Source organism: Protopterus annectens, chromosome 12.part0 (genome assembly GCF_019279795.1).
Source record: "Protopterus annectens isolate FY-2018-M chromosome 12.part0, PAN1.0, whole genome shotgun sequence".
Lineage (NCBI taxonomy): Eukaryota > Metazoa > Chordata > Ceratodontiformes > Protopteridae > Protopterus > Protopterus annectens.
In genome coordinates this window covers 1,371,008,672-1,371,033,672 of record NC_056746.1, presented here as the reverse complement: position 1 = coordinate 1,371,033,672, position 25,001 = coordinate 1,371,008,672, and positions in this window count along the sequence as shown.

Below are 25,001 nucleotides of genomic sequence, written 5' to 3'. Positions count from 1 at the left end.
TTCTCTGTTTGATACTTCCGTGGTGGTGTTTGATTTAGTTTTCTCTGTTTGATACTTCCGTGGTGGTGTTTGATTTAGTTTTCTCTGTTTGATACTTCCGTGGTGGTGTCTGATTTAGTTTTCTCTGTTTGATACTTCCGTGGTGGTGTTTGATTTAGTTTTCTCTTTTTGATACTTCCGTGGTGGTGTTTGATTTAGTTTTCTCTGCTTGTTACTTCCATGGTGGTGTTTGATTTAGTTTTCTCTGTTTGATACTTCCATGGTGGTGTTTGATTTAGTTTTCTCTGTTTGATACTTCCGTGGTGGTGTTTGATTTAGTTTTCTCTTTTTGATACTTCCATGGTGGTGTTTGATTTAGTTTTCTCTGTTTGATACTTCCATGGTGGTGTTTGATTTAGTTTTCTCTGTTTGATACTTCTGTGGTGGTGTTTGATTTAGTTTTCTCTGTTTGATACTTTCATGGTGGTGTTTGATTTAGTTTTCTCTGTTTGATACTTCCATGGTGGTGTTTGATTTAGTTTTCTCTGTTTGATACTTCCGTGGTGGTGTTTGATTTCTTCCCCTCCTTTCTGTTATTACCTTGTATTTTTGTGGTAAGATTTTATCTGTAATTATTTTTTTCCTGCTCAATGTGTGGTGTGCTTGACACTCTCTTTAGATAGTCTTCCCCTTTCTATGGGTTGTCCCCCCACCTTGCCTATATTCCTGTTTAAATCCCAACTGCTAAAGAGCAAATTTTCACCCTAACCTTGGAAACTACATCCTGACAGAAAGTATGTCCTTTCCTCATATTCAGCAGAAAAGTATACCTTAAATTGCATAGAATTCAGTGTAAATTAACTATTAAGTGACGTGCACACCTGACTGGGACACTATCCCTGGGGTCCCTTCCCCTTCTACCACAAAACCTAGTTGCCTTTACTGAACTTCTCAAGTTTCTAGTAATGGCAATGAAGATAAACTAACCATTAGACTTCCCTCTGACATTTCACATAGTTTTTCCCATGTAGGCAATAAAAGTATATGCTTACTTTCACTGTGTATTACCCATTTAGGTGTAGTTTTTCTTTTTTACTTACAGTTTTTGCTGTTGGTAATAACGTTTTGCCAGTAATTTCTTCCACAAGAAACTTCATATAGTGTGAACCGCAGTTGTTCTAGGGTATTTTCTTATAACTGTCTTGCTGTTACTAGGGTTTCTGGTTGTTTTTGGTAGTCACAGTCTCTTTCTGTGGTCAGGTTTAGCCTGCACCATTCGCCCTTGCTTTGCTTGGGTTCATTCTGCTCCACACCCTACCCTCAAGTCCCGCTCTCTCCCACTACATCTATACTTATATCTAGCTAGCCACTTCCCACTCCCTTTCAACCAGTCACATTGCTACACATCTTCTCTACACACCCATACCACATATAGCATCATCCACAGGCTGTAGCACATTGGCCTATTCCTCCTTGTTACCCTAATTATTCAATTAACTGTAACTACTCTCTACATTATATCTTACTTCTCTTTATAACACAGTAACACCCAAACCAGCTCACCTCCACACTGCAAGTATCTAACTTTCCTTTCTCTATTTTAACTGCTATTATACCATCATCTTCTTGAAACTTAAACTCACCAACTATCAAATCCACATCTTCTTCAACACATTATATCCCCTGAGTCCTACTTCAGTCGATCTAAACCTGCCCACAAGTCTCTCCTATATAATACATCACCCTACTTTTTCCCTTTTCCAAATTACCTTCTTCCTCTTGTATACAATGGCACCTCTCTGTACCAAACACTTAAAATTTGTTATCCTTACACACTATCATCTGTACTCGCCTAATACTTTCCTATTACCTAAGTTACTATCAGGTTCAGCTACACAACACTTTCTTCTACAGATACCAATCCTCAGCCCCACCACCCATTACCTCTCAGTCTTGTAATTGCTACCAACCTATATAACACAACATACATAGGATACTTACCAAATAAATAGCTTCCACTTTTTCCTAAATCTCAAACTTCTCTTAAATATACCAAACTCATAACTAAGCTCTCTAAACTTCTTTTACACTTCTCTACACAGCTAAAGCTCTCTGGGGATATAGAACCAAATCCTGGTCCTGAATATGATCAGCTGCAATCCGCCAACCTCACCACTCTACCACCCAACACTAGGATATTAACTGCTCGTAGCAGCTCTAACCTCCTGGTCCTTAACATGAACGTCAGGAGCAGAGTCAATAAAATACACAAACTCCATACCAGCCTATCACTTTACTCTCCTGATATTATAGTTCTAAAAGAAACTGGGTTGAAACCTATAATTACCAACAATTAAATTTTTCCTCCAGGTTATAATATACATAGACATGACAGAAAAAACAAGCATGGAGGTGGTATAGCCTTACTGTATTAACAAAACATAAAAGTGGCACTAATAGAACCAAGCATGCCTGATTTTAGTAACATTGAGTTACTATTTACCAATCTTGAAATAAACAGCAACAAATATCTAACCATAATAGGTACTTATATTCCTCCTGGCAATAATCCCAACATAATCAAATATTTTTTTACACTGGATATCAATAACTTTCCCACAAGAAATGATCATAATGGATGACTTCAATACTGACTGGTACACCTATGACTCTGATAACCCCATTAGCTATTTTAACCTACATGGCTTCACCCAGGTCATACAGTCCACAACCTGAATAGACAGGGTGACCAAAAGATATTCTATTCTAGACTGGATTCTAACTAACAAACCTAATTGTTGGTAATTATAGGTTTCAACCCAGTTTCTTTTAGAACTATTCCACCAATCAGGATGTCTCCCTGATAGCATTTGTGATAATTTACCAATATACTTAATTAGACACCATCTTCAACCCCATAGAAATACCACCTACCATCAATTTTGCAACAGAAAAAACTTTGATGCTCAAACCTTTAACTCCATCTTACAAAAATGTGACTGGACCCCACTCAAAATTATACCTCTAAATACTGCTGTGGAGTATTTCAACACTACCTTCCTTGATATACGTGAACTCTAACTTTGCTCCTTGGTTATCAAAAGATAGGAAAATTTTACTCAAACTAAAAAGCCTGGACACTGCGGTACACCAACAAAAATGAAGTTAACCTAGAACACTATAGACAACTTTGAAATAAAGCCAAAACTCAAGTCAGACTAGACAAAAAAAAATCATACTATACTACTATACTGCAAAAACACCACAACAGTCATAAAAAATTCTGGTCTACCATAAGTAAACTCCTTCATCCAGGGTAATCCTCCACTCTTACCCCATAAACCACTAACAATAATGACAGCATAGCTGCATAATTCAACTCCTTCTTTACAAACACTATACTCTCAATTACTAAGATCAGCTACAACGCACCTCCAGCTATCCCAACTAAACCCAAAGACAAAACTGATTCCTTCTCTTTTAAACCTGTCCAAACATACGCCATAAAAACTGATCTCTAAACAAAAGCCCACAAACCCTGCAGTTGATAACCTGCCCTCTGAGTTCTTAAAACTAGCAGCAGATGCCATCTCCTATCCAGTCTCTATTCTCATTAACTGCTCTATAACTGAACAACATGTTCCTCTGCTCTGGAAAATATCTTACATAACCCCCTGCACAATAGTGCAGCTGTATTCATTCTCCATTTATAGACACATAGCAATCTTATCACCCCTATCCAAAGCATTAGATAAATGTATCCATATGCAGCTCTTCACCTTCCTCTTATCTAACAGTCTCCTCTCTAGAACATCGCACGGTTTCCACTCATGTCATAGCACCACAGCAGCCAATCATCTTCACCAATACTATCAACCAACATAGAATGATGGGAATCTGGTGTCCTCCATCTTCTTGGACTTGTCCAAAGCATTTGATACTGTTTGTCACCAAAAACTACTTAACAAACTCTTCTGCCTAAAACTCAGCCATTCATCAGGGTCATGGTTCCTTAGTTAGTTAACTAACCATCAACATGCTGTCAAATGGCAACAAGATCTCTCTCTTCCCTCTTACCTGCTACCATGATGGTCCCCCAAGGCTCAATTTTAGGTCCCCCTACTTTTCAGTATCTTTACCAAAAGGCTCCATACAACTACTTTTCTAGCCTCCATTGTACAATATACTGATGACTCCACTGTCATCTGTGCTGCACCTACCATAAAAGAACACGAATCAAAGACTCAACAGTCCTTCCTAGCTGTTGAAGCCTGGTTATCAGACTTGCAACTAATCCTAAATCCATCCAAAACTAAACTCATGTTCTTTCACCGCAATAAATCACATGACTTCACAACTCCATTCCAACTATATTCCTCCAATAATATCATACAATCGACTGTAGGCCATACTAGGTGTGCTAATTGACAATAATTTGAAATTCGATATACACCTATCCCAGTCGATGAAAAAGACACATGTAAAACTGTGTGCTCTAGATGGACTCAAGCCCTTTATCACTAGCACCACAAGACAGGCAACTGCCCGAACTCACCTACTTTCCATCCTGCTTTATGCTTCCCCAGTCTTCACCAGTATAAAGAAAACTGATCTGACCAAACTAGAAACCTGCTGCAATAAACTTGCTAAATTTTCTACCAATTCCCCTCACAGGTCTAACCACTGCATTGCCTTACAACAACTGAACTGGCTAGAATTACCCCATTACCTAACCTCCACTCAACTGCTTACTGCCCACAGACTGGTTCCCCAACCGGAAAACTTCTTGCTCTTCAGCAATTGTTCCAACCCTACACCAACACTCGAGGTCTCCGATCCTCAAACAAATCCCTTCTACAAGTATCTAAATCTAACAATACCACTGGCAGCTCTCTCTAACTATATCTGTAACATTTGGAATACTATTTCACATCCTATCATAACTATTACCAACCCGACCCAGTTTAAAAACCTACTCAAGGGCTTCCTGAATAAGAAAAATGACTAGATCTTTCTCCTACTGCCAATGTACCAATAGCTAACTACACCATTTTACTACCATAGTATGTTTATCATATGTAGCTAAACATATTTCTTACTTCCTTTCCTCCTTTCCCATAACCCCCCTTCACAACTAACATTAACCTACTTCTCTCACTCTACCTTACCTGTCTTTCCCTTGCTTTTTCCTCTCCCTCCACCCATTTGCACTGTTTGGCCAACTTTTCTAATTACTACTTTCTCTACTGATCAAATCCACCTATCTTCAGATTCTCCCTATCTCTTCCCTTACTTCCACTTTCAAGCTGCACTATCACTTTATAGAAGAGGTCCACTGATAAACCTACTGACTAAACTGGAGTCGGTATGTAATCTACTGCACAATACAACCACGGATTGTAATTGTATGTAACAATGTATTAAAGTTTAATATTTTGTTTATTACTCTTCCGTATCAAATACCATGTATATTTATGTCATATTTACTCAGTGTGATCCAATGCAAATCTTTTCTTGTATGTTTCTAATTTTCTTATATGTCTGTAGTTTTTGTAATAACGTATGGAGCTTTTTCCCCAGGCCTCATCCGAAAATAGGCTCTGTCTCAGCTGGACACTCCCAGTAAACAAATTTTAAATAAAGTAAATAAATAAAATAAATAGAAATAATTTTGCTGCACAGTAATATATCCTATTTACTTCTGTTTTACTGCATGAATTTCTGTTAATAGTTTTGATTACTGTGTTAATTTATTTTGTCAGACATCTAACATTTTGGGTCTTATTCTGTAATCTATTTCTTTTATCAATCTTAATATGTCTCTACATCTCTATTAAATCTAGCAACTCTTCCCACTCTTTCCTTTAATCTTTTTCTTCTAAACTGAGGGTACATTCTTTATTTTCCATTTTCTGTGGGCATTTTACAGAAAGTTCCAGAACATTTTCAGCTGCATCCTGCTTCATCTATTGCTATTTCATATGAGACGTCACTGGTCTATCGCTATACAACATTGACTATGTCAGAGTTGCTACCAGTACCTGCTCCTTCCTTTGCTGTATAATTCCAACTGAACTTTTGTACTTCTTTCCTACTGAAGACTGCAGAGTATCTTCATGAGGCAACTTGTTGGATGCTTCCCATTCCACCTGTTTCTCCTTCATTTGGGGACAAACTGTTCCATCATACTGTGATGTTACCAGACTTAGATTTTCTACACTAAATCCTTCACTTCGCTGGCAATCCAGAACCTCAGTTTCTATTTCTTTCATTTCTCCATTACTAACCCCCTTTTCTACTTTCCTTGTTTGCTTTCTTATTTTTGTATTGTAAAATTTTCCATATCCAGATGCCTTTGTCTGTATTTCTCTTCAAATATCTTTGGTGCTACTTTTTTGTACTGATTACTTTTGCTTTCTCCTTTGCATAAATATTGCACCATATTAAATCTCTTTTCCTTTTCCCATGTCCATATTCCTTCTTCTTCTTCAGATGCCTCCTGCTCCACCTGTTTCTCCTTACTTCGGGGACTCATTGTTCCATCATGCTGTGACATAACCTGTATTAGACTTTCTACATTAAATCCTTCACTTCGCAGGTATTCCATAGCTTCAGCTTCTATTTGTCTAGCTTCTACTTTACCAGTCTTCTGGTCTACATTCCCCCTTTATCATCTTATTTTTTGTGTTGTGAAATTTTCCATATCTGGATGCCTTTTACTATATTTCTCTTCAAATATCTTTGAAGCTGTTTTTTTTGTTTGTATTAATTATTTTGGCTTTCTCCTTTGGATAAAAATTGCACCATATCCGATATATCATTATTTTCAAGGTCAATATTTCTTTATTATATTTTTCAAAAACCTCTAGGTTTTGGTCTTAATGTTTTTGTACTTCCTCAGTCACTTCTTTTTTCCAAACAGCCCAATGTTTCTTGGTCTCTATAATGTTTTTCATGAATCTGTTGTGTTAATGAACAAAAACTTACAATTGAAGCTTTTGGCAGGTTTTTCTTGTGCAAGTATTTTTCATTCCTCTAATTCCTCTCTTAATCTTTTTGAATATCATCTATCTGGAAATTCTGGGCTTCTTGCATAAGAGAAACAACACATCATTTCTTTCTTACATTCAGTATTTCAGTCTATCATTTTTATTGCACTTTGTTGGCCTGTCAGTTTTTGTGTTTTTTTTTTTGTGGATTACTACTTCCTTCTATAACAGGGTGGCCATCCTCTCCCGGAGCCTGGTCTAACCCCATTGTAGGAATGTTTCCATGTCTTGAGGATTCTACACTGTAATTTTTTCCAGTTCTGGGACCAGTGCGCATAGCAGAATTGGGCATTTTTTTATCCTGGGAGCTGTGCACCCAGCTACCTTTTTTAATTTTTTTAACCTACTTCTATCCATGATACATGCTATATAAAATACAGTCCATATATCAGTTTCATTTTGGTGAAATTTTGTAAAAAAATAGGGTCCACCTGATGAAGGTACTCACCAAAACATGAGGATGAATTCAGTTCCACCAATACTTCTCTCCTTTGGTTGCTTATTTTATCTTCTCTGTATCCAGACCTGTATGGAGAATGTTATGTTAAAGTAAACATTTCTGAAACACTTCCATTTTATAGACATATAAATGTATTTCCAAAATGTATTCTTTATCCAGTTTCTATCCATGTCCATAAATTATTTTCCCAGCAGACAGAATAAATGGCTGTCCTTTTCATCAGACTACGTATGCCACTATTTTGTAAAATTTCAGTTTTGCTAGTTCTACACTATACTATACTATACTATACTAAGCTATACTATACTATTTAGCTATTCATGGTCCCAGTCAGAATTCATATTAAATTATTATGAAATAGAATTTCATAGGTATTTGTTAAACCATAGAGATTTCTATATATCTCCTATTTAACACTGCTGTATTTAGAGTGAAACAACTTTGTTTGTTGTATACACCCTGATATGTTGCTGTAATTTAAAGGTGCTAGCAATACTGAATATCTTTAGGAGAGGTTATTTATTTGTTCATGGTACCAGTTCATACAATGGCTCTTAGGTTGTATAGATGATCCTTAAAATTTATAAATGGTACAGAGCATACATTTATAGCTTACATCCAAAAAAAGCATAATTGGACAGATAGATTATATTAGTTACAACCTTCCATTGTCAACTAGCTTATTTTGTTGCCAAATGAATCCCTGTAATACAATAGTATATGCATGTCTGTTGACATTATGTGAGTTAACCAAAACACATTCAGTCAGACTACACCCACATATGCATGTATGTGTATGTGCATGCAACAAATTAATTGTTCCAATTTATCTTCAGTATATTTAATTCCCTTGTCATTATATCATGCTACAGTTTTTTATTAGATTTGTATGACCATTTAACAACACTATCTACACTACCCTATCCTATCATCTCAACCCCTTGTTATTTCCTGTTATTCTACTACCCATGTCTAAAAACCAAAACGTGACTGCAATTTCACTACGATATAGAAGAATACCCTATCTCGATGAGTAATTATTGTTTTTCTTCTTATGCATTCTACTTTTATATGTACTTTCTCAAGTTTTTAAACACTCCATATAATTCAAAAGTATGCTACTAATATGTTTATTTAATATGCTATTAAATGTTTCTCTACTATTTGGACCTCTGTCTTTCCAGACCCTCCACTGAAAAATGGATTATTTTCAACCCACACAGACTGACCTGGTAAACAAATGTCAATAAATAAATAAATAAATAAATAAACAAATAAATAAATAAATCAATCAATCATAAAATAAATATTAAGGAATTAACACTTTCTTCAAAATGATGTAAAATGTGTTTGTCTTTTACTTGCTTGGTTACCTGAAGTTCATTAGCTGACTGCTGAATGCTTATCTGTGCATTTGGATACAAGCAACACAGAATTAATTGCTAAATATACTATCTCAAAGGTTATGTGACTTCAGAGGCAGTATATTTAGAGACCGGGCTAATCAATTAAAATCTGTATTAACACTTTAGGCTTAATAATTTGGAGTCATATTCATCAGCATAAACTGAAAGTAAAATCTGTACTTACTGTTCTAATGTTATACCTTTTCATTACTAGGAATATATATACTATAAGCAGTTCTAAGTATATATTATATAACAAATGTAGTGGGTTTTTATACCTAGTTCTTAGAGAAATAAATCACTCATACACATTACTGGGGGGTTCTCAAAATCTGGTCCTGTGGGTCCGATGTATTCTACTAGCACTTTCAATCTGGCCCATGAACTTTTGGCCAGATCTGGCCAGTTACTATGTGATCCAAATTGCATGGTCAAATGTTTGTCTTTGTGGTTCAGATTACCTGTCCCTTTCTCTCTCTCTCATTGGCTTGACTATGGGATCAATGAGACTTCTTGGAGCACACAATAAACTATTAGCAGAAGTACTGCCCTTTTGTTTTTGGTCTGCTTGAGTTCCAGGAAGTAATAGTATGAAACCAGCTGCCCAGCAAGGGTATATTGTTCTGCTGCTTGCTACAGATACCAAGTGGTTTACACATCTCTATACAAGGTGAGAATCATTTGGTAAATGATATATGGATGTGTGCATGAGTACGTGTGTGTGTGTGTGTGTGTGTGTGTGTGTGTGTGTGTGTGTGTGTGTGTGTGTGTGTGTGTGTGTGTGTGTGTGTGTGCGTGAGTATGTGTGTGTGTGTGTGTGTGTGTGTGTGTGTGTGTGTGTGTGTGTGTGTGTGTTGGAGAAAGACAGAGAGAGAGAGACAGAGATGTTGTCTGTTGAGAGTGTATGGCTAAGTGACTTTTTTTTGGAATCAGTCCAGCCCTTGGCTTGGTGGACTTGTCTTCTTTGGCCTTTGAGCCATTTGAGTTTCAGACTATTGTTCATTACACTTAAATTAAATCTTGCTTTGAGGTTTTTTTCATATTACTTCAGTTCATGAAAATATTTTCCAGAATACCTCTTGAATTCAAGTATTATAGAAAATGCTATTCAATTTCGGTTTGTCAGAAATGTGTCTGTCTTCTATAGAGAAAGAAAAAAATTCTATTTTTTTTCAGAAAGTGAAAGCATATGTTAAATACCATTTTTGTGATTTTATTTCTGTCTGCCTTTCACATTGGCTGCTTGTGACTGTGAAATTAATTTAGAACATAGAGAAAATAATGGTATAACCAGAATGTTGTTGCCAAAATCTTAATTGCAATAATTAACAAAGATTTACGTCGGTGGTTTTGTTTTCTTGCATCATGATTATCTGTTTTACACACGACTGTAATAAACACTTACTCGCTACATTCATTAAAGGGCCTAGAATAAGCAATATGGCCCATGCTCAAAACGTCCTGCTCCCATGATGGAGTACTTTGCAATTCAGAGACATGTTAGCTGCGATAAGTAAAGACCTCATTATCATCTAATTTGCATGTCTCTGAACTGCAGTTACTATAGTTATGTGCAGATCAATGCTGATCTCTACACCTCAGTAATAAAATGCTGGTCGTGTAGGCATTAGCCCTCACCAATCACTCTCTGACACACAAAGGCACATTCAAATATGAACACACATACACACACACACTCACACACACACACACACACACACACACACACACACACACACACACGTACACGTGCACATACACACACACTTGGATGCACACACATATACACACACGCATGCAGATGCACAGAAACATGCACACATGCACGCACGCACACACACACACACACACACACATATACATGTGTACATATACACACTCACATGCACACACATATACACATACACACGCACATGCAGATGCACACAAACATGCAGATGCGCAAAGACACACACACACACACACACACACACACACACACACACACACACACACACACACCATAGTTCCCATACTCCTCCCTGACAAGTCTGCCCTCCCGTGATTCCTCCCCACTCCCTAATCCCCATAATAGTTGAAGTGCCATTATGGCACTCTAGTTGACCTGGTGGCTAGTGTTTCCCCACACCCACTGATCTCCATACTGCTGTACTTGCCAATATGGCACATTTGTAGAGTCTCTGATGTGTTATGATCTGATGTTGTCAAGTTACATTCTTCCTGAGCTGATGGGTTCAGATCTGAACTGTCAGATCTGACTTGGTCATTGCAAAAGCTTGTGGCAAGTTAGAACTCCAACCCCAATTACCTCAGATTTTGTTCGCTGCTTCCAGCAAACAACATTGCTAGTGTCTCGAGCTTGAGTTTAGATAAGTGCATTATTTCTTCTTTTCACTGTTGTGTTTCTTGGTCGTTTTTCTCTTTCTTGTACTAGTGCACGCTATAAAATGCTGTAGTTAGTATTTTCTCGTCTCCTTTCCCTTTTACATTCGGAGCCCTTCACTACCTTTGCAGGTTGTCCTTTTCTTCCTTTTCCTGTCATTAAAAAAGACTTTATAGTTATTGTTAGAATGTTTAAGGTTTACAGTTTGGGTTTTTGGAGTGTTATTGTTAGGATCTATTCAAACAATTGGATGGAAGGTTGTACATTTTCCCATAGTTTCATAGTTTCATAGTATAGTACTAGGCTATCTGCCCTGGGGCATTTGTAAGCCTAGCCATAGTGATGTGGCTTTTGCCACCCCATGAAATGGTACAAAAATGTACAGAATAAATCTAGAATACTGTGCCTCTGTCTAGTAGTGACACAATGAAGGTTTCTTTATATAATAGTATTAGTTTACTGTGCCCCTGTCTAGCAGTGACACAGATGTGACCCCTGGGGTAAACTTACAATCTCCCATCCACTCATCAAGATTTCTCTTGAAGAGAGTCAGTGAGGGGCTTTGCCTAATACGAACTGGGATCGTGTTCTAAAGCATGGGAAGCCTCTGGGTTATGAATCTATCCCTCCAGCATGTCCTATTCATACTTGTGCCGTGGTTTAAGTCTTTAGCTCTTGTGGTCCTGATGGATTTGGATTTTTTGAGGTGGAGCATGTCCATCAGATCCTGATTGGACATGGCCTTGTACATCAGGCAGAGATCACCTCTGAGCAGGCGGTATGCTACTGAATAGAGCTGAAGTTTCTTTAGTCTGGAAGAATAAGACATATGTTTGAGACCCTTGATCCTTTTGGTGAGGTACTTTTGTGGTCTCTCCAGCTGTTGCAAGTGCCGGGTGAGGTACATACCAAATGGGGCATTGTACTCAATCATGGGTCTGATGAGGGAGGAATATAGGGGTACAATGACATCCTTGGATCTGGATGTGAATCCCTTCATGATGAGGTGTGCAAGGTAGAATGTTTTTCTAACCACTTTGGCAACGTGGGTGTCAAATGAGAGGTCGCTGTCTACTTGGGTCCCTAGGTCTCTGATTACTTTTTCCATACTCAGTGGGTTGCTGTCTATGTGATAATTTGTGGGTACTTTGTTTTTTCCAAAAGGGATGACTATACATTTTTTGGCATTTAGTTTAAGGCCGTGACTATGGCACCAGTTGTCCGTTTCAGTGAGGCCTTTTTGTAGGATGTGTGTGTCTGCTGGTGTATCAACTATGGCGCCTAGTTTGCAGTCATCTGCGAACGTTGTCAGCCACAGCCCTCCCATGTTTGCTTTAACATCTGAGAAATAAATGCCGAACAAGAGGGGTCCCAGGACAGATCCCTGTGGGACACCACTTGTGACTGGCTTTGAGTCTGACATTGCTCCAGCGATTTTAACTTTATGGGCTCTGTCCTTTAACCAGTTTGCAACCCATCTAGTGACATAAGGGTTTACTTTTAAGCTGTTTAGCTTATCTATGATGCCTGAGTGGGGTATTGTGTCGAAGGCCTTAGCCAAGTCCAGGTATGCTGTATGGACTGCTTTGCCCTCATCAATGGCTCTAGTGACTGTTTCGAAAAAGTCAACCAGGTTTAAAAGGTAGGATCTGCCCTTTACAAAGCTGAACTGGGTGGGGTCAAGTGTCTGTAGGTCCCCTATGTCTCTGTTTATGAGTTCCATAATGATTCTTTCCATAGCTTTGCAGACCAGGCTAGTTAAGCTTATGGGGCGGTAGTTTCCAGGGTCTGTAGAGGCACCCCCCTTGTGGAGTGGGACCACTGTTGCTGTATGCCAGTGTTCAGGTACATATCCTGAAGTAAGGCTAAGGTTAAATAGCATTTTTATGTGTGGGTTTAGCTCCTCTTGGAGTTCACGTAACACGCACCCCGGGATACCGTCAGGTCCCATTGATGCTGTGTTTTTTGCTTTGTTTAGGGCGGTTCTCATTTGGACATCTGAGATGACAGGGAGATTACATTCAGCTGGGATAAGTATTTCTTCTTTTGGGGGTGAAGGAGGCGAGAAATGTGCACTGAACCTGTCAGCCAGAATGTTAGCAATATCTGTGGGTTCAGTGTATTTTTTGTTGTTGTGAACCAACTCTGAGCATATCTGAGGATTCCTGCCCAGGTTTCTAACATAGCTGAAGAAGGCTTTGTGGTTATCTTTAGTGTCCTTAGCGATTTTTCTCTCAAAGTTTGCCTTGGATGTTTTTATGAGAGAACGTAGTTTTCTGCTAATGTTGATCAGAGATGTCTTCCCTTCATGGGATTTCGCTCTGACGTGCAGTAGCTTCCTTCTTTTGTTATACAATTTGTTTATGGCTGAGGTCCACCAGACAGGATGCTTACATTTGGTGGAGAGGGACTTGGATTTGTTTGGGATTGCATGATCCATGCATTCTTGGAGATGTCCATAGAAAGCATTTGTGAAGGATTCGTTATTGTGGGATGTGGCATCCACTGGCACAGTGGGCTTAAAGGATACCATCTCAGTCTTAAGAAGAGTGAAGTCTGCTTTTGAGAAGTTTTTCACTGTGGTCTTTTGTGCTGGGGGTGGAGGTGGGATATGTATATCCAGGGTGATTAGTTTGTGGTCAGATCTCACTAGTGAGGGGTATACTTCCAGTGTGGAGCATTTTGTCCCCATGTTTGTGATGATCAGGTCCAGTATATTATCTCCCTTAGTGGGAGAGGTGACTAGTTGTTCCAGTGCATTTGAATTTATGAATTCCAGGAACCTTTGGGCTGGGGTATTAGGGCTAGAATAATGTACCCAATCTATGTTTGGGTAGTTGAAGTCTCCCAGTATGATGGTATTTTGTGATACATTCATATCCTCCAATGTCTTCAGGAAGGCTGAGTGGGGTTCTTGAGATTGGGAGGGTGGTCTGTAACATGCTACCAGTTGTATAGCAGTTTTGCCTAAGGTTAGTCGCACCTGTATGGTCTCCGATGCTTCATGTGTTGCTACTAACCTGGAGGTGTGGGTGTCCTTTATGAATATGGACACTCCCCCTCCCTTTGTGGTTCGGCCCAGGTTTTGTGGCCGAAAAGCATGATATGAGGTATAGCCTGGTAGTGCTGGGGTGCTCTCAGGAGCCTTGAACCAGGTTTCAGTTACTGCACCGATGTTGATGTTCTCCATGCTGAGGAGTGCATCAAGTGCCTGCATCTTGAGATTTAGACTTCTGGCGTTGAGCAGCATTACCCTTAGTTTTTTTCCATTTTTGTTTTCTAAGGAGATGGGTTTGTCTTTCAAGCCTTGCCTAAAAAAGGCACTATGGGGGTGGCAAGAGCCTTAGCCAATATCCGAAAGCTCAGTGGTGATAGGTGTAAGCCATCCCTTGCGAAGCAGCGTGGCTTGTCCAAAATATCATCCCAGGCAGACAGATGTTGGATCCCCTTAGAATGACACCAGTACTTGAGCCAATTGTTAAAGCTGATCATCTTGTCTTTGTATTGTGGTATCATTCTTGGTGAGGGCAAGATGCTGCTCAGGGTCAGGCTCATACCAGCCTGGGCTACATAATCGGAGAGCTCCTCTATGTCTCTTTTCATGTAGTCCAGGGAGGTACGTCTCAGGTCATTCACACCAGCATGGACAATGACGGAGTCATATTTGTACTTGCTTTGGAGTGACCTGAGTGCGTGTGTTATGTGGCGGATCCTAGCTCCCGATAGACAGCTCACAGTCACCTTCTCCTTGTTTAGCCTGGTCAGTGGGACATCAGTGTGTCTGACTATGGAGTCACCTATTACTAGTGTATCAGGCAAGGTGTTTGGCCTTAAGGGCTGCGATTGGTCGACACACTGATTTATTGAAGTATGTGTTGCATGTGTTTTGTTTTGAGGTGGTGGATTTTTGGATGTCTGCTTTGGGAGCCTCTGTTGTTTTGATAAGTTTTTTATTAGAGCCTCTGAGTATGTCTTTGTGTTTTTATGTGTTTGGTTTGCAGTTGTGGTAGGTCTATGTGGGACTGGGACTGTTGTGTGTGTGGTTGCCATCTCCTCCTGTCTGGTCATGCCAGCCCTGAGTTGAGAGAGTTCAGCCTCCAGTTTGGCTATATAGTTGCATCTCTCACATGTATTTGTGTTTGTTGGGAGGAGGAGAGGGTTGTCTGTGTACATGAGACAATTGTAGTATTGTCTCAAGATGCCCAGATTTACCAGCTGAACTGGAGACGATGCCAGTAATCTACCACTCGACATGCTAGAACAGTATAAGAGAGTAGTATACCTTTAAGGGAAGTGGATATTCACAGGGGTGGTAAGTAGATGTAGTGCTTTACTTAGTACGAGAGTGCTTACTTAGTAGAGAAGTATTGAGAACAAGTGCTAGGCTTATAATACAGTGAGTAGTCTGGTTATACTAAGAGTAGAGCTTCCTTAAGGGAAAATTTGAAGAGCAGACTTGGCGGAGCCAGAAAAAGTTTAACCCTGTTTAACGGCGCTGCTATGCGACCAGCATAAAGCCGTGCAAACGCAGATTTTAAACAGTGAACTACAAAAGAGCTAGAAATGGTCCCAAACAACCAATTACTACAGCTTCTTGTGCTGAGGTCACTTCCCCCAAGGACAGGTAGGCTGCTCAAGGCTCCCCACTCCCACTGGTGAGCAAAGAAACTTCCTTCTATCCAAGTAAGGTAATGGACAACACAGGAACTACACCACAGCCCAGAATACAGCAATGCCTGTAAACTGGTCTAAACTAGTCGAGGAAGGCAGGAAAACAAGGATTATTTTTTTGTTTTTTTGGTAGAAACACACAGAAAATGCAGAATCAGTGATAAATTAGTTACACAGGCTAGCACACTTTAGTGGGCAGCCTCCACAGTTAAATTAAACAAACAAACAAGGAAACTATCGATCAAATTCGACTAAATGTAACTTTAAGTGCAGATTTTAAAATAATTCAGCAATCAGTTAAAAAACAGTTCAGGCTAGTTCAAAGTAAGCTACAGAAGCTATTTCAAGTGAAAAAAAAGCAAAGATACTTAAATCCAGAAGGTAGTCGCTTTTCTGAGTTCCCTGCTGCTAGGACCACTCTGTAAACCCACGTGGAGCTTGTCTGAGCAGTATAGCCAGAAAAAAATGCACAGAGGCGGATTTTAAACAGTGAACTACAAAAGAGCTAGAAATGGTCCCAAACAACCAATTACTACAGCTTCTTGTGCTGAGGTGTCCCTCCCATGTCCCTTATGGACAGAGGCCATCAGTAAGAAAAGTATTACCCTAACTACCCACCATAAATCCTTAGATATCTGCCTACTGACATGCACCCCTCTGTATGATACTTGGGACCCCAATGGTTTGGAGTATATAGCTAGGCTTTTAAGGGCCCTAATGGTTGTTACCCTAGTAATAACCTATGAACCTCTCAACCTATGAAGCTATGGACTTACTATATATAAGTATGGGGTGTGAGGAGTGAATTATGTCACACAATGAGAAGCAAGGTAGCTTGGTTCTGTAAAATGCTTTTCAACAGATGTCTCTTGCAGTTTGGGCACTTATTTGGTGAGTTTGAGTTTTTCAGCACACACACACACACACACACACACACACACACACACACACACACACACACTAGGTAACATGACAAACTATCTGATAAGCCTTTCTGTACCAACTCCCTGCAAGTGCATAAAATTAATAGACTTGAAGCAGAGCACTTGGTATATCTCTTTCAAACATGCACTTGGCAAAGACAGTAAACATTTTTTATATTATGGGACATTTCATATACTTTTGAATTCCAATGATGTCATCTGTATCTCATAAAAATCACACATTTCACTTAATATTCCTCACTACAAACATTCTTCCATTTTCCTTTCATGGTAATATTTTTTTCTTGTTTCAAACCCATATACAGAACTGCAATTTTTTTTGTGCTAGTCAGGTTTGACTCTCATTTTTTTTATCTCCATATCTGCCTCTTTGGAACCTGATATAAAACTCTATGACAGTTATCACAGTTCAGTTAGTTCAGTTCAGATCAGTTTAGTTTGGTAGAAGCTTATCACCTTGTCTTGTGGAAGTAAGCATCTCAGCATCTAATCTTGCCTTGCTGTATTAATTAAGTTAGCCAGTGAACAGTCATTCTTTAGACAGTCAGGAAATACAATGAAATTAGTTTAGTGTTTTCTTCATCTATTTGAATCTGTCCAGCTGTGTTATTTTTATTTATCCTGTAATTAACTCTGGTGTTTATTGTACTTAGATATTTGATATTCTCATGTTTTCTATTTTATTATTTATTATTAAATATTTTATACCTTTCATTGTGGCTAATCTTTTTAACATCTTGTACTTGTGCTTATTTAATGATGCCTTAGCCACTTCGAAAAGCCTTGCTGCTTTGGCTACACTCCACCATTTATATTAGTATTGATTTTACTCAGTATAATTGGATACCCTCGTAAGACCCTGACAATGGTTGATTAGTGGCAGCGAGGTTACCTTATAATCTGGGCATAAGGGGTACAGCTAGTAAATGTGTACTAGCCTTTCCCAGGAATGTATGTGTGTGTGTGTGTGTGTGTGTGTGTGTGTGTGTGTGTGTGTGTGTGTTTGTGTGTGTGTGTGTGTTTGTGTGTGCGTGTGTGTGTGAAAATCAAATACCCAGGTATGGGTATGTCAGCTACTTGGAAATGGGACACAGTACTCCAAAGTGAGTCTTGTTTGGGATCTGGAGAAACAGACAGTCCACTCTCAGGTCTGGAGTATGTTCCCTTTGTGCTCTTGGGGGAAACTGTGCTGGATGGAGAGAGCTGGATCTTAATATACAGTGTAAATCCATTTCTGTTTTTAGAGACTGTCTCTTACTGGTGTCAGTGGTGAGGAGTGAGGCTCCTTGGTTACTGGCGTAGGGTAGAAAGGCTGTCACACTACCTCCCAACACACAGATGAAAACTATGAGAAAATCAGGGGCATATTGCAGAATTCTAGACAGAGACACTATTTTTACAACAATGCCTGCAGTGATTAACCAGATATTGTTGCAATATTTCTAACTTTGTTATTTGTGTGGACAGTAAAGATGAGAGAAATGGCACAGTGAAATACAATTTATTACTCTTTTTACAATGATGATGGCAGTGATTAACCAGGTATTTTAGCACTATTTTCTGGCTTTGGGATTTATGTGGAGCAACTTAGACTGGAATATCCTTAATGTGTGTCAACTTTTCAACCATGATTGTGAAGTAATATCACATAGCCATCTGATGTCAGGGATATAACTGCTTGGTGGTGGTTGGGGTTGGCTGGATGAAAGTCATTGACCTTCTTTTCATTTGCTCAGATTAAACAGTCATGATTTGGTTTAGCAGGACTTGTGTGCAATTGTAAGAAGTGAGATGGACTACTTAACTAGACATCTGATATGCACAGCGGAGTGGGTATAATTGCTGTGACTGTCTTCTGTAGAGGAAAATGACTAGCTGTTTGCTACTGTTGTTGTGTCTTTCGGCTTTTCCCGGTTAGGGGTTGCCACAGCAGAACTCCGGTCCGCTAATGATTGGCAGTAGATTTTTACGTGCCGAGTTGCCAGCCCTGATGCACACCCTTCAACGAAGGTACGCCCATTCACACATGTCTGCACACAGAAGACGCTTTAGCTGAGAATCGAACAGGACAACGTCTTACTGTGAGGTGACAATGCTACCGCAGCACCACCACTGCTTGGTTATTATTTTGGTTTTACAGGACAATAATTATGTGTAGCAACATCAATATTTTAATGTGTGACAATTGTTTGGAGCAAATGTGAAATACATTACACAATCAGTTGCCTCAACTGAATGTAGAACATGGTATAACTTCTTCATGGGGGTTGTCTGGATGAAAGTACCTGACCTTGTTATCACTTGCTCAGTTTAATAGTTATATGTCAAAACGACAAGGGATAAACACACCACAGAATAGTCAGATGTTCTGAGATTCTGGCAGCTGGTACCCACTCCCCCAAACATACCTCTCAACCTCTTAGAGCAAGAAATCAGGACAAAACCTAAAGTGTTGGGGAGACAAAGGCACAAAATAGGGACAGATTTTAAATATTGCTCTTACAAACATAGAAAGGTATTAGAATAACATATTTTGTGTTAGCATGCATTTTATGAAGAATATGAAGTATAAAACTCAAATGCCTATAATTATTTAGTGAATTCAATCCTCAGTGATGTGCCAGGAAAACATAAATGTTATGCAGAACAGATGAAAACTATGAGGTGACAATCTGGACAGTTGAGAGGTCTGCAGTCAACACCCATGCTACATATGTGTATTTTTGACATGGGCTTAGTCTGTCCTGAAACCCATCTAGTCTAAAACTAGCCATGCTCACTGGTGTACACAGAAGGTCACTGTTCTTGTGTGGATGACTGGGGACAATGGCATTATTTCATTAACATTCCTCCCAAATCTCAGAGGTCACTATATCATTTGTTGGGCTGGGGACAGTGTGGTCATTATGTCTTTAACTTTTCTCACAAACTTCATAGGAATGCATGGAGGGTCAGTATAGCTTGTATAGGAACACTGTACTCTCTGGAAGTAACATGTTGGAAATATTACTGCAATCATTATTTATTTATTACTTTTCATTTTCCTCACAATCATACATCTGATGCATATACAGGTGGCTATATTCTGTGGAAGAGTAAATAAGCATGCTGTTTATATATTTTGACAGCAAATATGTTATATTTCATTTGTTTTCAGTTTTGTCTCAGTCTGACAACAGAAGAGTGCACAGAGGGAGGCTGTCTTTTGGGGTTTGAGGTGTGGATGTGTGCTCTATATAAATATGATAGCAGCAGCTAAAAATTTTAATTGCAATTTAACACTAGAGGGAATGGGACAAAGAAAGTGACTACCTATTTTGAAGGGGGGGGGGGCAGATACTATTTCCAGATATAATATAGGTATCCTCATAAATGTTTCTCTTTGTGGTATATTGTGAACTGGTGTTTGGTCATCTTTGAGCACTAAAACCTGGATATAATTTAGTTCTTCCTTGAAATGAAAAAAAGTAAGAATGAATTTCTTTTCTGCATGCATGACTAAAAAGTAAGAAGGAATTTCTTTTCTGCATGCATGACTAAAAAGTAAGAAGGAATTTCATTTCTGCACGCATGGCTTTTGATCATGCTATCACTGGATCAAAAGGTTAGCAAAAAGCTCTAAAATGCACTTCCAAACATCTATGACCCCCATGGATTCAGGGTGCCCAGCAGATATTACAGTATATAAGGGTTCAGAGAAAATTGAAGGGGAAGTGTAAGACTAAAGACTGGCTGTTTTTTAGATTATTTAAATCATAGTTCATCCTTTTTTAAGTTCACTATGTGTTTTAATAAGGATAGGATCAGTTATTTAGACACTATGATTTCACATACAATAACTGGTTTTAAGTTAACATCTTTAGAAAAGAAACATTTTGTAACAGCTATTTACATTTTTCTAGTAACCACCCACATTTTCAAAAAGGAACTTGGTAAAAGGACAGGCCATACGTATTACCAGGATGACATCTGCCTATGAGGATGTATGGACAGAATTTGTCAAGTTGAAGGAGATGTTTCTTAACAGGGGATACCCTGAAAAAATGGTGACTGGAATTATTAAAGAGGTATATGAAGGTTGGGGTACAAAATTTAAATCACTGGTAGGTGTTGGTTTGGATAAACCAAAGAGAGTTGATGTAAAGTTTGAGAAATTGTTAATAATGGAACATGATCAGTATGCCATTTGGGGTATTGTGAAGAAGTCCTGGAACATATTTAAAGTAAGCAAAGAATTGTACAGCCCAATAGAACAAAGGCCTATATTTACGTGTAAAACAGGTAGAAATTTTAAACAAATATTTGAAGGGGGTAAAACAAATACCACTGTTCCTAACAGGGGGATGGGCAATGTGGCATGTGCAAGCAATGTCCACTTATAACTAAAGTGAAAGAATTAACTCTGGAAAATGGGTTGGAAAATAGGGTATTGTTTAAAAATGGGGCTGTTGTTCTAGTAGGTTGATATATTTGGCCAAATGTGAGGGATGTTCTGCCTTCTATATAGGGAAGACAGAGAGAGAGAGAGCTTTAAAGACTTAATATAGGAACACTTGTATGACATCAACACGAAAAAAGAAACTAGGGCACTTTGTAAACATTCAATTGTAAGTAGTAATTTTACAAGATTCACATTTGATATTCTAGAAATTATAAAACCTAACCCTAGAGGAGGTGACCGGAAAACAAGATTATGTAAGAGAGAAATGGTATGGCAGTTGAGGTTGAATGCCACCTTACCTCCTGACCTTAATGAACACGTGTCCCTTAAAGCCATTTTAAAGGAGAAGCCAGCTTGTACATGAAAATGTTATATTGGCCAATGGGGTATTTTTTCCTTTGTTTTGAGTGGAACTTTCAACACATATTTTTTATGAGAATTTTTATTCTATAGGCATGTTATTTTTTTATTTGGACATAATAATACATTTTGTACTCAAAGTATTATTTTAAAAATAAAAAGTCAGTCATCCTTAGTCTGTTGCTGGATTTATTCACTACCTATATTTTTTTGGTTATTGTCTAAGTGCATGTATTTTATTTACTTATTAAAAACAATTCCCCCTTTGGGGGTTGCATCACTGCACATATCAAACAACTAGGAATACCCCAAAGATTCCTAAGTAAGAAGATCACTGGCTCTAAGCTAACAGAAAATACTGGAAGCACTGCCCTTTTATTCAGTATCTTATAGACTCCTGACGGGAGACTTATGCCTTGCTTTGCCTTCTGAAACATTAGGGACCCAGTGGCCCTGGATCTTTTGTATTTCCACGAGTCAAGTAGTCCCACAAATACCAGAACAAATGAGTTAAATCTTCACCAGTATATAAATGAAATGAGGTGGAGAGACAGGTTCATTACACAATACCTTACACACCTCAGAAATAGATTTCTGCTGCAGATTAAGTTGTGTGATACACTTTCTTCCTTCAAACAATAACAGGAGTATTGGATGGGTATTAACAAATTCAGTCCTGGCTAGACTGGCCTGCCCTTCTTGAAGACAGAAGGGTCAATCTCGGGGTGTGCACTGGCAAGGCATAAATGGTCACAACACTCAAATATCTTATATGTGCTATGATTCTGTGACAAGTGTTTGTCAAGCTAAGATCGCATTTATGTCCTTGAAATATCATTGTTGTCCCACATATTTCCACTAACTGTATGGCTAATCCATCTCAGAAGTGAACCATTTAGATGTTGCTAACTATGTCTGCATATTGTGACTCTGTTTTATATCTCCTTATATCAAGATACATCTCTGTCAATATATATTTGATGTAAACATTATCCTTTGCTGAATAGCCCAGCCAAAGACCATTTTAGATTATTCTGACTGCATGATTAATATCCGTGAATAAGTGATTTCAGTGTACAAAATATCGTCTACATATATACATATCCATAATCTTTTTCAAATGCTATGTGGAATATGTAACATTAAAATTACACCTGTGTGACAGTTAGTATTATGTTTGCTTCAGTTGCACCCATGTTGTTTTGTGCATATCAGTATATGTACATGATCTCCATGCTGCAGACATTGTCCTGTCAAGATGCACCATTCCATGTAATTATGTTAAAACACTACATATATACATGCAAACAAATATTTCAAGCACAGGTATTAATGTCCTTCTTGCCTGCCAATATACCACAACAGTTGTTCCCATAATAAGTGTACAGACTGTTCTTAAAATATCTAAACTACTGTTTGCTTTAATGTAATTTGGTAGTCTGTTCCATGCAATAGCTGCTTTCTCAGGAAACCAGTAAGTACAATTTTCATTCCTATAGAATCTTCTACATAGGTTTTCTGATGATTTTCTGCTACGTTTTGATAACCTCAAGCCTCCTCAGAGGCAGTTGTCTCTAAATGCTCTATATACCTGAATATGATCTCCTCTTAAATATCTATATGAGGCACTGTACAAGTTCAGATATTTTAATCTTTCATAATAACTTACATTTTTACATCTATGGATACCCTTGGTATATTTTCACTGTACTCTTCCTAGCTTACTCATGCTTGTTTTCTTATAAAGTTTCCATATTGTTATTTCATACTCAAGTTTAGGGCCAAATGTAATTAACAAAGAATGACTTCATCATTTCTGATTTCCTAGACTTTATAATTTTTTTATACAACCTATAGCTCTATATCTATCATTAAGCAATTGATTTATATGGTTAGAAAAACTCAAAGCTGGAGCTACTCATATAGCTAGGTCCTTAAATGAATCTACAGTTTCAATCACCGTGTGCTGTATTAAATATTCACCTTTCAGTTTATGTCTCCCAACTCTCATATGCTTAGTTGTTGTATGTATCAGCATATTATTCTCCTGTGTCCAAATGGTTGATTTAGTCGAGTTCTTTTGCAGAAATGCACTATCTATAACACGTAATCAGTTTACTCAGTTTTAAGTAATCGGCATACAAACTGTAGAACACCTCAGATGAAAAAAATAGGTCTGTAAGATACACCCTCGGATTCAATAAACTTGAAGCCTACATGGAGTTTACATGTTTGTGCAGTGATGTGCAGTGAGCAGCAACAGTAATTACATATTAATGCTGCACACTGCATTTAATTGTCAATATGCATGGTTTAGTGGCTGCAACAGTGTTGTTGGTCAGGAAACCATGTAAAGCAACATGGATAGCAAAACTGGTTACCTCAGAGCACAGTAGGTTAGAAGGATTGCCTGAAATGCCACAATGATTACTGGGAATTAACATATAGTGATGTATATGTTCCAAACACAGTACAGCACAGTGTATGCAGGGCAGAGTATTATGAAATCTCATTCCAGGCATTCTGTACAGAAGTTGTGTAAATGATCCGTAAGGGTACATGGACTGCCATGTAAAATAAACACTCAGGGGATGTGTGTGTATTGAATAGGGACACACAGATGAATTGTAGGAATGAACACAGGGAAAGAGTACAGATGAAACAACCTAATGAACAGCAGATGAGGGCGTGCCAGTGGAAGACAGTTGTAGAAGGAACACCAATCACATATCAGTATGTTACAGTATGGACTACACAATGAAAATATGCATTATATGACTGTCACACAAGGTGACATAACAATGGGGAAGATGTCTTTATGAGATAAGCATCCTTACATGAATAATGTATAGGACATCTATCAGGGATGTTATATACAATTAGGGTAGGGTGCATATTGTAAAGCTGTCCAATCTGATTTGCCTGAATATGAATGTAATCTCAGCGGAGGTCTCCAAAAAGTTGGACACACGTAAAGGCTCATGGACAACAGTAAAAGAATCATGCACAATTAAGGTCAATATCAAAATAGTACCACCAGTAACCCCATCTCTCTGACATAACAGCTGTAATTCTGAGTGATCAGAGATAGTTCTGCACAAACACACTTGTACAACTATGACATGTCAGCAATCTAAGATGGTAATCATGCACACTGTCCTGGCAATGTAACATCTGCTGGAGGTGTTAGGAGGGACACTGCTATACCTGTATGTGACATTACGATCAGTACAGGCTAGTTGACTGGTATGAATAGCATATATATATATATATATATATATATATATATATATATATATATATATTTA